Source organism: Malaya genurostris, chromosome 2, assembly GCF_030247185.1.
Source record: "Malaya genurostris strain Urasoe2022 chromosome 2, Malgen_1.1, whole genome shotgun sequence".
Classification (NCBI taxonomy): Eukaryota; Metazoa; Arthropoda; class Insecta; order Diptera; family Culicidae; genus Malaya; species Malaya genurostris.
In genome coordinates, this window is record NC_080571.1 from 256792652 (window position 1) to 256807508 (window position 14857).

General features: G+C 38.0%; 1 protein-coding gene across 2 annotated transcripts in view; it reads right to left on the bottom strand.

Annotated features, from left to right (window-relative positions):
• Window positions 1-14857, bottom strand: part of LOC131429611 (netrin receptor unc-5-like) — a 532527-nt gene that overhangs the window by 383032 nt on the left and 134638 nt on the right. Inside the window, exon 2 of one of the 2 annotated variants that reach the window (XM_058593841.1) lies at window positions 9702-9753. The exons of the other annotated variant lie outside the window; for it this stretch is intronic. The gene's annotated coding sequence lies outside the window, so the exon portion shown is untranslated. The remainder of the gene's footprint in view (window positions 1-9701; window positions 9754-14857) is intronic. 2 annotated transcript variants of the gene reach the window in all.

A 14857-nucleotide genomic window follows, 5' to 3' on the forward strand; every position in this document is an offset into this window, starting at 1 on the left:
GTTGTGCTCGTTTTTAGCTTGGCTAGGCGAAATCAGATATAACCGACATTCAATCGGGAACAATCATGAAGATTCTGAGGGGTCACACCGGGAGGGGGTTTGTTCGAATGATTTCGAAACTTTTTGTTTGATAACCATAATAGATTTGGGTTGAATTTATACATTATGGAGATATATTAATTTTTCTTATTTTCAAAATACTATGACCACATTTCTATTTTTTGAATCGCTTAAAATTCATAAATGAATCAGATTCATTTGATATAGCTAAGAATTTTTACGTGTGTGCTAGTTCACAATCTACAGATTAAACTTTTTATATTATAATTAAAAACTCTGTAAGAATGTTAAATTTACGACACCCAAAGTTTAACGTTAGGTTAGAATTCGAGAAATCACACAGAAAATGATGTAGTTGAAAAGGTGTAGAAATTTTACATCCACAATAATTTTTATGAAACAAAATTGCAATGTTTCTATTGGAAAGTAGAACCAAAATTGAGTACAATTGAAGCCATTCGCTCAAACATGACTGGCAAGAATCAACCAAACTGGGCAAAATAAAACAGTGCCTGAACGACATATTGAACAATAATTATCTAATCACTATAGTCTGGGTCCCGGCTCATTACTCCATTCCAGGCAATGAAAAAGCCGATAGTTTAGCCAAACGTGGTGCTATTGAGGGAGAAATTTATGAGAGACCGATTGCTTTCAACGAATTCTATAGCGCGACTCGCCAAAGAACATTTGCCAGCTGGCAATCGTCTTGGGATAAAGATGATCTGGGTCGGTGGATTTATTCCTAAAATATCGACAAAAGCATGGTTCAGGGGACTGGATGTGAATAGGGATTTCATTCGTATGATGTCCAGACTTATGTCCAATCACTACACGTTAGACGCACCTTTCCTTCGAATTGGGCTCTCCGAGACTAATCATTGTGCTTGTGGCGAAGGTTATCGGGATATTGATCATGTCGTTTGGACATGCGTGGAGTATCGTGATGTCAGATCTCAACTAATAAATTCTTTGCGTATTCAAGGTAGACTATCCAATGTCCCAGTTCGAGACATTTTTGTTTGTCGTGACCTTCCATACATGAAACTTCTTTCCCATTTCATAAAGATAATTGAGTTTCAATTTAAATTAATAAATTTAAATCGTTGTGACTATTTTAGAATTTAGAATTTGGCTTCCAGGATTTCAAAATTCGAAGATTCCATAATTCAGTCCCTATTTATGTGAGAGAAGGTGTCTGATACTATTGCTGCATACATTAGAATGCAACTCTAAACTGATATGCGATCTGCATTATGCTTAGATTTTCCATACAACTTTCCTCACTTTAGTTACCATAATAGACAGATTCTTCCAAGCATAAACAAAGACTACCGGAAACTTCCAATAACGCCAGGAGGCAGGGATTGGTGGAACCTGTTACAATGCCGCTTGCCTACCTATCAACGATTGCCATCTATGCAAAACATACGTCGAACGAGGAAACATTCTAACGACGACGGTTCGCTGAAGAATGCATTGAAAAATTAAAGTACAATGAATCGCGAACAGGCAAAAATCGCAGTCCCCACGTCCCTACGCGAATGAATGAACTCAACTTTTACAGCCTGCTCCGGCGCCGGTTCCGGAGCGGAAATTGCTACTGTAGACAGTAAGGCCGCGGTACCCGCCGTCGCGACTGTGGCTACCGCAATTTTGGACCTCCGACGATGCACTTCAACTTCGTAATGCGTAACCTGACTTAAATGAATTATTGAGTTCGGCGGAAAGGGATGTGATATCAGTACATAAACTGGATACAATTTACATAGGTAACATGCAACCCTCAGGTGATACACTGAATCCAGCAGGGGTGCCGCAATCCGATTAAAAAACGGGTTTCTTTTGTCTGTCACGGATCACGAGCCTCATAATCGAGTGCGATGAAGGTGATTTAGCATTGAAAATGTGCGCTGCTAGGAACATCCGTTTACAATGTCGATAAATTAGTCATACAACATCACATCTACCCGAATTTTAATTCGAGGCCCAGTGTAAAATGATTCAATTTACCGCGAACTCAACATTTTCGAGCACCACATCCCTGACTCTCCTGTTATTCGGAAACAACAATGCGAGTCCTTGATTACCTTTTCATATCCAAAGGTGTAATCCAACATTTTATTCCCTTGTACCTAACAGCACAACCCTCTTCCGCAAACTGATATTTATGAAGTCCTTTTGAGGTTTACTTTTCGCCTGTTTCGTCATAATAATTCCCATTTCGATCGTAACAATTTACATTGGTTTATGTGTGCGTAAAAAAAACTGTTACGCCTCAAAGGTCCCGAAGCATTTTGCAAGGAAATTTTGCATAATTCATCCATAAACCGCTACCGTTCGAGTGGCCATCTAGCGGGTAAAATGATGACAGGAGTGGGACGAGGGGGTCCGAGTTCGCCGCCCCGACGACGGTCTGTCTTCGGTTTGTGTTTTAGTGGAACCACCGGACGGCGGCTGTTATTTATGGCAGTCATTAAATAATGTGCCCGGCAAATTCCGGTCTGCCTTTCTTCTTCGCGGACTTCACGAGACGAGCCCACCTGAACGAGCGAGGTTGCGAGGGTGCATTCGGTGGTAATTTTCATAAATTGACTTTTGTTTCTTGGAAGACTGAGGTGCACTTCATCGATCAGCCGTCGGAGCTATTCCGTCTAATTTTGTCGAATGGTTGAGGTTTGCACTGAAGAAAGTCCCATTTCAGGAAGCAACTGTCTTGCGTGTATTCAGCATTTAATTATACTCAATTAGTTTTTGCATTAGAACTCACATGAGGGAGTCGGTTTGAAAAATTGCTGTGAAAACATTTTTCATTGCAACCATTTCCACTTCGGAACCATCAACTTTGTGATAGAATGTCCGTTTCCAGTTTGTAATTCTTATGCTAAATGTAACAGCAATTAGTAATTTGGCGCCGTCTTGTTCTTCGTGTCTTCATTGCCTTTGTTTGATAATAGAAAATGGTGAAAAAATTTTTGCATGTCAAATGATATTAGCGCAACATGCATTGCGTTCGAAATTTTTCACTTCAAATCAGTAATTTTAATCTGCAATGAATGCCATGTCGGATCGGATTTTTGCATCCAACAAACACTGATTGGATTAGGTAGTCTGAAATCAACTGGTGTGCTGTATCATGAGCTTCTAAAACGTAGTGAAATTATCAATACTAATCACAGACAACGAATGATCAATTTGAACGATGAATTGACCGAAAAATGAACATTATGAGCCAGAAAACACGGCAAAGTAATTGTAGTAATTGAAACTATCAAAGCACTTGGATGGGAGCTGCTACCCCACCCGACGTATTCACCTGACTTTGCCCCATCCGACTACCATTTGTTTTCATCGATGGGCTACGAATTGACTGAGCAGCACTTCGATGGCTACGAAGAAGTCGAAAATGGGGTTTCTGTTTGTTTTGCTTCAAAAGACGAAGATTTCTGTTGGTATGATATCCATACATTGCCAGAAAGGTGATCAAGATGTGTAGAAAGCAATGATCAATACTGATTTTTTTTACCATTCAAAATAAGCATTTTAATTTAACAAAACAAAACGCTCCCTTTATACCGGTATACCTGGTAACATACTTTCGATATTCCCGGAACTGGATTTTGGAAAGGGTATAGAAAGAAGTTATTGCGGACATCAACTAACAAAAACTATGTACAGGAACAGTTTTAATGAATTGATGTGTTTTTCATTGCCATTACAACCGAAGATCGACGATGTTTCCGAAGTTGGAATAGCTCTAAGTTTTTTAGCCTTTCTCATATAGAAAGGTTATGCAATCACTTGAAAAACCGACTCTCGAAATCAAAAACAGATATATAATTATCTAGAAGGTCTAAGGCATGAGTTGCAGAAATAACAAGACAGTAAACGTAAAGAAATGTAATACAATAACAGATCCAGTGGAAAAGTTAAAAGTGTCTGTTAAAAACACCCGTAAGAGGCACACCGAGAATTACGTACATAAGCAGTCTTCAGTAACATTATTTTTTTACCTTGGACCCTTCCCGAAACGAAATCCTGGAAACTGGCCAAGTGTCATATACCATTCGCCTCAGTTCATCGAGCTGAGAGATTCAAATGAAAGGTCTCATGGTTCCATACGGAATTTCAGAATTTCATCCGGATCCGACTTTCGGTTCCGGAGTAATAGGGTAAAGTGTGTTCAATATTGTACACCGTCACTTAAACCGGCGAAACAAAACACGTTAAAAAAATTCCTAAACTAGTATCAAAGTTACACAAATCGATAGTCATTATCAGTAGGCAACTAAACAAACTGATTCCGGCTATCCTGGTTCTCGGTATCCGATTCCGGAAGAACTGGAAATAGTGGTCATATATACTAAAATGGATTTCACTCACTTCTCTCAACGATGGTTTGGCCGATTTTCACAAACTTAGATTCAAATAAAATGTGTTCCGGTCCCATACGGAATTTCTGAATTTCATCTGGATCCGACTTCCAGTTCAGAGGTTATAGGGTGAAGTGTGTTGAATATTGTACACCGTCACTTAAACCGGCAAAACTAAAACCGTAAAAAATGTTGTAAAATGGACTCAAAACCGTTATTCCCAATCTTAGGGTCAAATGAAATATCTTATGGTCCTACCAAAAACTACTGCATGTTTTCAGATACAACAAACATTTAAATCGTCATTTAAAGTGCAATGGCAAAATTGTATAAAATCTTCAAAATTTGAATAAATATTAGTAAAGTTAGTACGTCATGTTAGTTGGTGGCCGTACGAACCGACTTCGATTATACCGGTTCTCGGGTTCTAGTGCCGGAGGTGCATACAATAGCAAGCCCACTTCGTTTTCTTTAGGATGACCTACGCGAGCAACGCACTGTTTCATTCTGTATGTTATAGGGATGTCCGATACCGAGTCGATACTTTGAAGTATCGATACATTCTTTCAAGAACCGGGTATTTTTGGTACCGATATTACATCAGAGTGATACTATTAGTATCGATAATTTAGATCTAGATACTTACAGTCAGAGATGGCATTTCACCAGAGTTATACACGCTAGAGTCAGATTTTTGCCACACCGAGGATGCAAAAAACGAATCACCGCACAAAGAGGAAAGCGCACTTCTTCTCAGTGCCGAATAGACAGCATTTGAGTGTGTGCTTGTGGTTAAAGCAGCTGGCGCGAGTGAAACACATTCTCTTCGCATGAATCGCTCACACGCGCTCTCGTCTAAATACACCCAAGTGACCACTGGCGCGTGATGGTTAGCGAACACTTCTGTGAACTTCAATTAATAGAGAGTAGATATGGCCTTGCTATGAAAAATTTGCAAGGAAACCCGAAAATTTTACGATAAATTGTTTTATTTTGCTGATTTTGCGTATCCACGCTTCATCTACGAAAACCATACAGCAGAGTGCTCACCGGCGTGTACACCTCTGTGAAAGTATCTGCATCCTCCTCAGAGAATTTATTAGCTAATGCTCTAGCACTTTGGTGCGATTCAGTGGAAGAGGTAAAAGGAAATAAACAAACGCACTCATGATGCGTGCACACTTACACAACAGTGGTGTATAAATGTGAAAGAGAAGAGCTCTCGTTGAAGTTGTCAGTGCGAGGGGAGAAATTTTGCTTGCTCTTCGTCACACACAGGAGATAGACATCTCTGCTTACAGTATCGTAACAGAAGTCAGTTCACATTACTACGGAATATTTTTTTTTGTTTCAATTATAGAGGGTTTAACCTTAAGGTCATTTGCCACTTCGGGTCAGAAAAACTTTCTAACCCTATGTGCGGGGTTGAGAATCGAACCCAGGTGGGCTGAGTAAAAGACTTCGACTAACCCATCACGCTATACCGGTCAGAAATGGAACATTTTTTGACGTGAATACGTCTTACTTTACTATGGGGAACCTTTTCAAAATCTATCCTCTGAAAGAGTGGTTTTTATCGTGAATATTTCTGGTTTTATTCAACGTATCATCATAATTTTTTTACACATTTTCGGAGATATGATCAGCAATTTGTGATAAAATTTTCAGCAATATAACCACAAATAACTGGATAATAAAATGTCATATTGTGTAAGTGAAAAAGGTACAAATTTAATGATTCTTTTATTCTAGCCTGCGTAATTGGTTCATTCAGTTCAGATCGGAATCCAGGTCAAGAATCCAATTTTAGAGTTCAGTTCTGAAATTTAGTTTCAAAGTCCAATACCAGATTTTATTTTTCATTTTCATAATTCAGTTCCTCGTCCAGAATACAATTGCAAAACTCCTATCCAGAATTCAGACTTATAATTCAAGTTTAGAATTCGGAAATTGAGTTCTGAACCTCAAGTTCTGGAACTGCAGCCCGAAAATCGGGATCAAATTCAGATCTAAAACTCAGCTTTATTTCCAGAATTCTTTTTTAAAAATGCTTTCCAGAACCTAGTTTCAGTTAGGGAATGCTGGTCTAGAATTAGGATCCAAAACTCATTTTTACAATTCTAGAAGTGTAACTGAAATCAGAGACTAGATTCTAAGATTTCTGAACTATATTCCGGATCTGGATTATACAACTCAGTTTCGAAGCTAAATTATGGATCCGATTTTGAAAATTGAATCCTGGACTATCGAAGAATCCTGGTCTCGAATTCAGTTATAGATCTCAGCTGCAGTGATCAGTTCAACAATCTAGATTCAGAATTCATTTCATGGACTTAGTTTCAAAATTCAGTTCCAGAGTCTAGCATCAAGATTGAGTTTCAGAATTTAGGTCCAGAATTAATTTTATTCGTATTCATGCCATCCGGTTATGTTTCTGACATAACCCACATCTCTTCTTTTTCTTCGTCTTCGATGAAACGCCAGGCTCGCGCATGTATTGGTATGACGTGGACTAGCCGTCGTTGAAATTCGTTCTCGACAATTTCGCTTCGTCCCACAGGTGCACTGAAAGAGAGCGCAATGAGAGAAAATACGCACATAAAGGTCATACTTACTGAGGATTGAATCATTTCTATTTTTCACACTCGTTGCACTCTCTTTCAGTGCGCCTGTGGGACGAAGCGAAATTGTTGAGAAGGAATTTCAACGACGGCTAGTCCACGTCACGGTGCTTCCGTTCAGTCCGTCCTCGGTACCGTCGTAATGGCAATAGGAATTGGCTTTAAGTGTAGTATTCATGTATCGACATAAAGGTTATGACATTAAAATTTTTGAGAAAATATGTGAAATGTGAAATCATCATGGCTCCAACACAAAGTGGTGTGCGAATAATCTTTGACGTGGACCAAAAGTCGCGAATTCATTCATATATTTTATTTTGAAATGATTGCTGTGCAAGTATCAATTGATACTTACAGGTATCGATACTTTATTACCTTTTGATACCTTGTATCGATTCCCAAAAATTCGGTATCCCGATACCGAATATGTTATATTAGTTATTGCAAAAGAAATTCCTTGGTTGCTTTCAAAAATCGAAGAGGGAAATTCTGAATTGAATACCACAATATTATACATGAGGAAGGCATCATTACACCACTAGGTATACTAAAACAGGTTTTTCAGTTTCAAACCACTGTGCAACGTTTCGAAGAAGGAATATTCCTTTATCTTCGAATAAATCGACAACTTTTATTTCAATTTTCCTTTCCTACTTAATTCTACATTGATGCAAACAAACAAAACCTGTTTTGAATCAACCTAGTGATCTAATGATGCCTTTCTCATATTACTTATGTTTTTTTATCACTAGAAGATTCTGTCAAGATTTTCTTTTTCAAGCTTGAATAAGATAAAAAAAATTATTTGGTGTAAACTACCATCACACGATATTGTAAAAAGTTATGTCAAGTTAATATAAATTTAAATGTGGCAAACCCTGCACGCTACACAAAGCACGCTGTGTGCTAGGCGGGTGCGTTTTCTTCTTCTTCCGTACCAGCACGTACCGAGGCGCACCAGTTTTGCATCATGTTGTATGACAGTTTGAAAATTTTGATACTCATTACCCTATCATTTTGGAGCTGGATCTAGATGAAATTGTTCAGTATCTTTAATGACACTGAGCGCTTTAATTTGTATCATGATTCGTGAAAATCAGTTTAACCATTGCTGAGAAATCAAAGTGAGCTCCGTTTTTGCAGCTTTTCTTTACTATTATCGGTGCGTTCGGAAGCGAACAGTAGTCCCAAAGTAGATTTAGGCACTAGTAGTCCCAAAGTAAATTTATATATCCACCAACTAACAAGATCTGTCAACTAGATGAATTTATCAGTATATTCTAATAAAAAGGGGCACCTCGTATCGCCATCGCTTGTGAAAAAATAATCACGAAATTGAAATTTTTTACTAATCGCACTGTAATACCGGAACCGGAAGTCGCAAGAAGTGACTTTTCAAATAATTCCAAGACCTTTCAATTGCATCTTAGTTTGTAAAAATCGGTTAAGAAAATTCACATATTGCCTTGTAATTCCGGAACCGGAAGTCGGATCAGGATAAAATTCAAATGCGATCTATGGGACCGTAGGACCTTTAATTTGAATTCGAGTTTGTGAAAATCGGTTCAGCAGTCTCTGAGAAAATCGAGTGACATTATTTGTCACATACACACGTACATACATACACACACAGACATTTGCTTAGTTCGTCGAGCTGAGTCGAATGGTATGTGAAATTCGCCCCTCCGGACCTCGGTTCCAAAATCGGTTTTCACAGTGATTGTATGAAAACCATCTTGTTGCCATTTTGCCCCGAAGCTGAAGGGTTATCATTTGGAATGACGTCCTTTAAAGAATAAAAGGTACATAGAAAACGGTTTACCAAAAGACCATCTTTCCAAAAATAACTACAAAAGTATTGCCCGAAGAGTGTAGAATCTGTCAAATAATTTGCACTTATGGTCGAAAGAGTCTAGTTATCATCATCATCAAAAAAGACGTCTAGAAAAACGAATTTTGCAATACAATGTGACCGAATTTACACCGAATTTAGAGAGTTGACAGTATATCAAGTAGATTTAAAAGCGGCTCCGTAATAATGGGTTAGATTTTGTTGAGAAAGACAAGAACCCTCACTACCAATGAGAAACTGAGAAGAGACCAAGAATTAATATTCTTTTTTCAAATACTAGAAGAAAATGGCCGCATTTGCGACGAATGAACTGTACAGCTATCATCGCAGTGTAATAATACGGATGATATCAATAATTACATAAAAATAGCAACGAACATAGTTTATTATCTTGTAAAAATGAGTTTTCTTAAGTCAAACAATTTTAGAGATATATCCGTTTTCAACGTTCGCAAGCTTCTCTTGCTATAGAGTCATCATACGCACAACATTTTTCAGTCTATTTCAACGTCTGAGTCTTTGTTATTAAAATTGACTCGTCGTATTGAATAATGTTGCGAGTCGTGCTCATTTCGGTATTTCAATTTTTTCCTTAAAAAAACAGCATGATCAGTTTCTTTAAAAAAAAGTTTAAACTATCAGATCGTGTTCAAAAAATTCTAACAAAGTAACATATGAAACATGATTTGTTAAAAAAAAACTTATTGGTGTAGGAGTTTAAGAATAATCATAAATATTAGTTGATTTTCCATTCATTTGTTCATTTGGAAAGATTGTCGAAAATTTTAGTCCTACCGTGGTTAAGTCAAATTGCTCCTTATCCCGAAGTCAAAAACATGTGTCCTACCTGAAATGAAAGAGAAAACAAACCATTATTATAGTTCAGTCCCGCAATAAATCTGTCACAAATAAAAATTTATTGATTTAGCTTAATTCGAGCACCCCAACCAAATCTCAGCATGACACCATCGCCCCCCGTCTCTTCACTCCCGATGTTCTTACTGAGATTCTAATTGGACGTGTGCTGTTCTTGTTTCTAATTGAGACTTTGACCGGGAAACAACAATTCAACGAACTGAGCCAGAGCTCACCAAATTCGAATGTTGTGTCATTGGGTTGTTCGCCGAAATCAGAAAAACTCCTCCCAAACCCTCCACTCGATTGAACGCCGCTTCGTCTCGAAGTCTCCAAGTCGAAGAGGGGCAAGCATGAAAAAAGTGCAACTGCACAGTACACACAGTGGGACATCCCAGTTCGAGCCCGTCTGGCGTTCAGGCTGGGGAACGAAAATTGATTTATTTATTTTAAATTTACCAGCGCGCCAATCTTCATAAATTTGCATTGATTACCAGGGTTCCGCAAGATCCGCAAGAGGTTCTGCAAGCTGGTTTAATTGATGCTTTCCGTCGTTGTGATGGCTTCATTTTGATCATTAAAGCAATACTTGCTCCCTTCGAAAATTATTCCAAGCCCAATTATGCTTGCTGGATCCGACGTCAAATTGCAATAGTTGCACCAATAGCGAAGTGAATAGAATGGGGTGCTAGACAAGTCATAGCAATAAATTATTTATCAAATCATTTATGGCCTATTCAACGCCTTTCAGTTGGTATCAGAATATATCTATGATTTCGATTGGTGGTGTCTGTCATCGAGAGTGCAACAGCCACCTACCAACCAAGTCGCGAACAGTGTGCTTGCTGGCTGTGGTTTGTACTATCGCCACTTTCGATCTTAATTTCCCATCGCGCCTAGATTCGTTCCGGGGTGCAATTGCAGTTCCCCGCTGGACATGCACAGTGGGCTTTGGTGGATGGTGAAACTGGCTTTTCTGTCTACCTGCCATAAAACCGCAATTGTTCGGTGAGCACTGTATACTATATCTTTGCAGCAAACAGACCACGATCATGATCGGATCCCACTATTCCCGTCAATTGTCCTAACCTACACCGCAGCGTACCCCCGAGGTGGACGGCCGTTCACCAGTGACTTCGAGGTGATTAATTACTTCAACGGTGCAGTAACTCACCGGTTAATAATGCCTATCATTGCATCTCGTTAAGGTTATATATGTGGTCAAAAGATTGCTGACCAGCCTATGCCTGTCTATCCCATGCACTATCGATTGACTACAAAGTCAATCCGACCGCTGAAGTGCGCCAAAGTATCGGCGGCCACATCGTCGACGTGTCGGCACTGGATCTGGAAAATATCAACTCAATTCATGTCCGATCGATCGATCGATCAATGGGTAGCGGCGGCCTCATACCACTGGCGCATATTTATGCACCCGTAAAACCAAGTACCAACCGACTGGCGGACATGCCGACAAATATAATGCCGCCACTATTAGCCGTGCCTGATTTATACCAGGCTAAATTAATTTGAATTTATAATTTATCACATAGCCGTGCGTCATTGGTACCGGATTTGGCAGGGATTTCATCTTAAAGTGGTTTGGCGCGAGCAATCAGGAACGGGTATCGGCGAGTAAAATGTTTACAATTGAAGTGGCACTGTTTTTTTTACTCTCATAAACAAGAATCCCGGCACCTGACCTTCCGAACAAAATTTCGCATACAAGAAGAAGCTTCTATTTTGTGAAGATGCACGATATTAAATTGTATGAAAAAAATACCGATTAATAAAATACATGAAGAACAGCTTATTCACTTTGGAAACAAAACGTAGTAACGGTTTTACTATACAATGATTCGTTGAAAAGAAACGAAGAGATGATTTAGTAAGAAAAGTGATTATATATATTATCTAGTTGTTTTTACAGACTTTTTCTAGTAATTAGAAAAAAAAACTATTGGACTGTTTAACAATTAATTGAAACTTCGTGAATTTTATGGTGCTGAGACCACCAGAAAGAACATAATTACCAATTTTCGATCTACATTCACTCTTTTGGATGCCAAGCCATCGAAAAGAATGAGAAGAGTGCGGTCTAAAGACTGGTGGAATGATCAATCTCTATTTCTTTAAAAATGGGGATGGACAACGCGTTACCGTGAATGGAAATCTATACAGAACCAAAATCAATGAATTCTTATTGCCAAATCTTCATCATTTGGATGTGCGCGAAATTTGATTTCAACAGGATAGTGCCACTTGTCACACTGCGGCCAAAACAATCGATTTATTGAAAGTACATTTCAACAACAACATTATTTCGAGAAATAATGTGATGTTGACCTTTGCGTTCGTATGATTTGACGCTACTCGAATATTTTTTGTTGGGATACGTAAAGTCATTGGTTCATGTGGACAAACCAGCAACGATTGATGCCTTGGATACCAGTATTCAACGTGCCTTATTGAAATACGGCCCTTAAATACTTGAAAAAGTGGTCGAAAATTGGACCTCCAGAATGACCTTTGTGAAAAATAGTCGTGCTCGAAATCAAATTCAAAAGTTAACTGTCTAGAAATTATTTACCAAAATTACCAAAAAATATGGCCATTTCACAATTTGGCATGTGTTTTATTAATACGTCCAATCTTTAAAAAACTCTTTATTTCTAAACATATTCTAAACATATTCCTTAAAGTTTTACTGTGGTGCACTTCAAAAAACTTGTCACTGATCATTAAAAGAAACGAGCCTTACATGTTATTCAATTTAGTACAATTCTTTAGGGCACATGACCGATTCAAATCTTCTTCATGTTTCGTCTTCGACTCGAAAGTGCTTACTAGTTAATATTGAACTGTTATGCTACCTAAGAGACCCCTAAAAGACCAAACACGAATCGGCCAGTAACAGTCGAATAAACGGTTTCGTTTGGCACGTCAGTAAGGGCATTGCTCTTCGGTGCAAAACTAATAAGTGTACTGCAAATAGCAGAAACTTTACGACTGCTTAGCGGTTTACGTTGAATTGCTAGGTGACAAAGCAGTTCAACTTATACGGTTACGCACTGACGATTCGAAGACGAAACGTAAAGAAAATTAGTTTTTAGAAGAATCCTATGGTAATGTTCATAAGACTATGGGTAATACGAGAAAGGCATTAGATGGAAGGAGGATTGTTTTAAATGAATTGAAGGTATTTTGGGTTTTTTAAACCTTTTCAAACGAAAAAATTGATATCTGTTCGAAATCCGGTTTTCTGTAGTATCCAAGGATTAAATCAACGAATGTATATCTATGTAAGAATAACACACGTTTCACAACAAGAACTTTGTTCTAGACATTTTACAAAAAAAAACAGAAAATATTAGCCAATGAAGATATATTTATGCGACTTCTTTTGTCTTCTAATTCCGTAGTAACAAGTAAGTGAAAACTGTATAAAAAGTCATGAAAACTCTTCCATCGGATGCGAAAAGCTTGTTGAGTTACAATGTTAAGAACAATGTTCATTATACACGATTTAGAAGTCGAAATCAAGTTTGTTCAACTTTTATTTCTTTTATTACGTTCATTTTACTTATGTGTAGGAGAAATCTACATAAGAGATTTTCATGTAACTGATATTTACTATCTAGAGTGGTTTGATCTGCATCTAATCACAACCTTCTGAGATAAATTGGTACGAAATACAACCTTTTGTAAGTAAAACTATCCATAATTTTACTTAATTTAGTTATAAAATTATATTGAATTCTACGATTTCTTGAAATTTTACAAAATGTTGCGATTCACAGAACAAGCCATTTTTTAGAATAAGACTTAAAAAAATCGAGTTCATACTCTTGGAACACTAGTGACATGTGATAATTATGTTAACCGTGATGTAAAAATGTGTGTGGCCGCTGCTAATAGGGCTTCCTACAAGCTCCGTAACCAGCTGAAATCTCGTGGCTTGCCGACACGAAAAAAAACTTGCTCTATACCTGTCTTTGACACTACCTGTTGCTCTATACGACCACGAGGCATGGTCGTTGAAGGAAAAAGATATTCGAGTACTCGGCTTCTTTGAGAGAAATATCCTGGGCTCAATACTTGGTGTTGTGAAAGAGAATGGAGAAGGCGAAGACGCCTGAATTACAAGCATACGGACAGTGGAAGGTTAATAAAACACAGCAGATTGCAGTGGGCTGGACATGTAGCAAGAATGCCGGAAGAGAGGATAGCCTGTTGGATGCTCAGCAGAGAACTTAAAAAAGGCCTTCGACTGCGAGACAGACCTCGCACTCGCTGGGTGTGTGCAATCTAGGAAGATGGGCATGCAGCGGGAGTACTGAGTATCTTACAATTCGTTTGGTTAGGTTCTGAAAACGGGATGTGCACGTATCAAGTAAAGTAAGTAAGATAGCGAAATTGTTTGTGCAGCAAAGTTATCAGAAGTTACATTACATATAATATTGTCGAAGACCAAAATTCTCTATCAGCTTCTAGTGAAAAGTTAACCATAAGCTCCGTATAACTTTCCATTAGACACCAACAAAGAAAGGTTTACGATAAGGCCGCAAAATGATTAACAAGCATGAAATTAAAAGGTTTTGATTCCACGTGGTTTGGATTTTTAGGTAGGATTTCGATTAAATTACAAAAAAGGACAAAAAAAACTGAAATGGAAGAATTCAGTGTGTTAAGGTGAAATGTAGTCCCAAAAATGCGGGCAAAATTTTAACCGCTTATGTTGAACGAACCAAGGCAAAACCGACAAATAGAAACCCGGAATATTTTTAGTGTTTGAACACAGTGTGCTTATCACACGTTTTGTTAGCTTGTAAAAAAGAGACTCCTACTGATTCGTAATGGATTTGGTAATATTTCACAGTTTGTATATATCATAATTCAATTTTTATTGCTATTGATTACTGTTACACTAACCTATCAACCTTTCAAAGAACGATTGAAAGTAAGAAAACATTCAAATATTTCGGTTTCTTTACCACTACCAAATAGTTTTTCACCACATGAGAGACCGTGCTCATTATCGACTGAAAAACTATCAAAAAAGAAAATATTGAACATTCACTAGACAACGAAAATGT